The following is a 4,167-nucleotide window of genomic DNA, read 5'->3' as shown; positions in this document are numbered from 1 at the left end:
TCCATGTTTCCGGTGATTTTTTTTTTTTTTTAATACTCAAGGCCCTTTCCTAATCACCCTGGTTTAGAACATTACAGAAAATTCTAGTCTGTTCTTGCTGGGTTCATTACACTTTCTCCCGCTGCCTATGGCTTTGTTTCACCTACTCTCCTAGGACAGTGTAGACTTATGATGTTGGTATTCCTGTCTTGGTAAATGTCTGGCCCAAACCACATCTCTCCCACCCCCCAACCCCCAGAGACTTCTGGTTGGTAGAGGAGAGGGCTGATTTTTTTTCCCGGGTGAGATGAAAAAGAAGCACCTAGAACTAGCTCCAATGTCGTCTTCCCATGCCCACACAGTCTGGGCCATGTAGTGGTTCCCGGGGCCACTCCTTTTCCATCCTGGAGTTGGGGCTCATATAATATAACTGTAGGATTCCGGCCTCACGATGTGTCTTTCCTTCTAAACACTCTCGGGTCAGCTATAAAATTAGTTGCCTTTTTTTTCTGTAAGAGGACAGATGCTAAAGGCCACATCAGAATGCCAAGAGCCTGTCCATTTTGTTACATCCTTTTTCCCCTAGACTGTGGTAGGGATTACATGCTAGGTTCTACCTGTATATCTGGGTGTGCCCGGTGGGCATAGGGGGCGCTGCATCTTTACCTGAAAGATGCTATTCTCATTCCATTCTTGTATTCTTGTTTCCTCTCTCTTTTTTAACATTTATTACCAGCTGTTACCATAGCTTTTATTTGGGGTTTTATTAATTAATAGGAAAAACACTGGGCTTTTGTCTTTGTTAATCCTGTAATATTTGAGTACTGACTCTCTTCCCAAGTCAGCATTTAAATAAGACAATAAGGGCAGCCCCGGTGGCTCAGAGGTTTAGCGCCACCTTCAGTCCAGGGCCTGATTCTGGAGACCAGGGATCGAGTCCCACATCAGGCTCCCTGCATGGAGCCTGCTTCTCCCTCTGCCTGTGTCTGTCTGTCTGTCTGTCTCTCTCTCTCTCATCTTCTTTCTGTGTCTCTCATGAATAAAATCTATAAGTAAGTAAGTAAGTAAATAAATAAATAAATAAATAAATAAATAAATAAAAAGTTTTGCTTTCTTTTAGGTTGTTTCAATTTTTTTAAAGTGTTTATTTATTTATTCGTGAGAGACAGAGAGAGGCAGAGACATAGGCAGAGGGAGAAGCAGGCTCCCTGCGGGGGAGCCTAATGTGGGACTTGATCTCAGTACCCCAGGATCTGACCTGAGCCAAAGGCAGACGCTCAACCACTGAGCCACCCAGGTGCCCTCAAATTTTTTTAAATTTTGCACCCCAGTCAGTAAAAAAATGTTTTAGCATTTATACACATTATATGGATACCTGTCTAGAAACTTTACACAGGCATTAATTTTCAATACCGTTATAAAACACTGATTTTTTTTTTCCCGGGTGAGATGAAAAAGAAGCACCTAGAACTAGCTGCGATGTCGTCTTCCCATGCCACACAGTCTGGGCCAGTTTACACGCATACTATTTTGAAGACCATAATTTTTTCACCATGGTTTAGTGACACTCACGTGGAATTGCAACTACTTTGTAACTAATGGCTTCCATTTCAAAGCTTGCCTGAAAAGCAAGTTGCCACAGACTAAATGAAGGTCATCCTTATGACATGACTTTCACTCACTTGCTTTCTGATGTGTTTTCATAAGCAGAAGAGAGAGGGATGAGGTTCTAGGGAACAACCTGTCAGTGGCATAACTAAAAGCAGAAGGCCCAGGGAAAAGTGCCAGGCAGGTGAAACCATCACATGTGCCACATTAGGAAAATAGAGACTGGTGGCTCTAGGTGACACCAATGAGGCCACCCCACTTTTCCTGTTCTGGTGCTCAGTTTAAACCTTAGCATACTACACAAGGGCTAAAATGTGTTTATCAGTTTCTCCTTAATCTCAGTGTGTTTATGGTCTGTCAACACAGCAGAATCTCCTATACGCTATGGAAAAGGATTTTGGTGTCAGAAGGGAGAGAGTCCCTGAGAGCCAAACCCTGATGTTTCTATCGGTTACATCATCTACAGCAGCGCCTCTTAGGCTAGAGGACCATGTAGCTCGCAGGTCACCTTCCTACACTATGCTCCGTGACTGAGAAGCTATTTTTCCTAGTACTTCATTCTTCATCTGGATTTTTAGGGCTTAATGCCAATGGCAACAGCTGTTGAGTGGCAAAAAGAGGAATTAAAACATGGGCGTCTTTTAAATATTCATTTCAGAAAAGAGCTATGATGTTCACCTGTATAATATGTGGCATCCTTTCTCTTAATTTTTAATAGTGAAGCTCTAATTCTTAGAATTCCTTTTAGTTAAAGAAGATTTTTTCCCCCAAAGAGAACTGCTTTATATTGTTTCAGATAAGTAATACATGTTCATTGTGAAGAATTAAAACACGTAAAAATATAAAGGAGTCATCTGGAATCCCACCATCCTGTGACAGCCACTGTGGTGCTTTGTAATGCAGCCACTCAGCTGAACTGAACTGTGTTTCCCAGAATTCTGCTTCCACCCAGGAAGGGTGAGCCACAGATTCTTGTGCAAGATACAGAGGGTCCAGGTTAAGCAGTAGCCACTTTGTAGCTCACACATGTTGTGTATCTCTAAGCCCACCTCCCAGTGTGAATCCGCATCTGGGCCACAAGTCTCCAGCTGCGCCTGGATCTTCAGCAATCATGATCGAAGGTCTGCCTGCCTGTCCCCTGGGCTTCAAGTTCCAACTCTTCTCTGAGAGAATGTGGCTTCCAGAGACTGCTTCGCCACTTCCTACAGCTGCACAAGGGTCAACCTGCCAGAACAATTCCCCTTTATATATTCATAATGATGGAAATTGAGAACGTTTTCATAAAGTTATTTTGAGAGCCTATAGGCATTTCTGTTAGGAGGAGGAAAAATAAGGAAGAACTCTATTAATCTAACTTTGGTCCCCATTTTAAAGATGAGGAAAATGAAGCCTAGAAGGGAAGGGCCTGTTTTTTAACCTGGTTTTTCTACTGCTCGTTGACTGGCTTCCAAACTCCATGGAATGTGGTGGTTTCTTTCCTACAGAACACTGAAGGAAAAAAAAAAATCACTGCTTGGGCTACCTCTCCTAGACCATTATTTCTTCAGCTGGAAGCTTCGGCTGTCTTCTCTCTTCAGTACCATTATGTACTTACTTATGTGCCACTGACAATGAGTGAGAAAATGCAAACCCTGTTAGAAGGGTCCTTGTGACACAAGCTCTCCAGCCCTAATGAACTGAACATTCCTGCAAAAAACACATGATTTCCTTCTCTGATTGATGCAAAATCAGTCCACATAGACAATTCTGAAAACTACTTGGGAATCAGCCATGTGGCATCATTTTAGGAAAAGCAGACTTCTGCACCATACAAATAAAAAGATGAGTCAGGAGCTACAGCATTTAGTGTGGGCAGGGGCCAGATGGGAAAAGAGGCAAAATGCAAAACACCAAGCTGCAAATGGGTGTCTTACTGTACTTCAGTTTCAAAGTGAAAGTGGAGATAATTTAGTTCTGTGATCACAGGACTCTGCACTGGCAGATTTGTAACTGCTAATTATAAAATTTGAAACATAAATAATGTTGGAACTCATTCTTGTAAAGCACTTCTAGGGTTGCATAATTGTTGTAAAGTCCCTAGTTCTTTGATTTTTGAAGCTACTGACGGGCTGGCTGAGGACAGGCAATTCCATGGAGAGTAGCAGGTGCTTTTCTGTGCTCAGGACACTGGCTCAGTGCCCCTGGGACGAGAAAGCTGACTGAGATCCAGCCCTGTTCTCACTAGAGGCTTTACATGGATCTCACACGGAACTTATGAGGGACAGGGAATAGCCATGGGAGGGGACCATCTCCTGAGGAGAGAGCATTTGAGCTGAGCCTTGATGTATGTGGCTAGGCAGGCACATTCTTTCAGGAGTATTGAGTACCTGGATCTGGGTGGAGGCAGGGAGACTTGGAAAAGGACTTCAGGCTTCCCCCCACATACTGGAATCTTCAAGCTCAGCTTTTCACTGAAGGCTCAGTGTTTACTTAAAGAGCAACAAAATGCAGCAACAAAATAGAACTTCTGCTGTGATCCTTAGGAGGCACTCAGATTCTATCAGGATAGAACCATAAGGCAACAACACAGAAAGCTGATGA

The sequence above is a fragment of the Canis lupus genome, chromosome 2, assembly GCF_011100685.1.
Source record: "Canis lupus familiaris isolate Mischka breed German Shepherd chromosome 2, alternate assembly UU_Cfam_GSD_1.0, whole genome shotgun sequence".
NCBI classification, from domain to species: domain Eukaryota; kingdom Metazoa; phylum Chordata; class Mammalia; order Carnivora; family Canidae; genus Canis; species Canis lupus.
The sequence above is the reverse complement of the archived record's forward strand: the minus strand, read 5'-3'. Positions refer to the sequence as shown.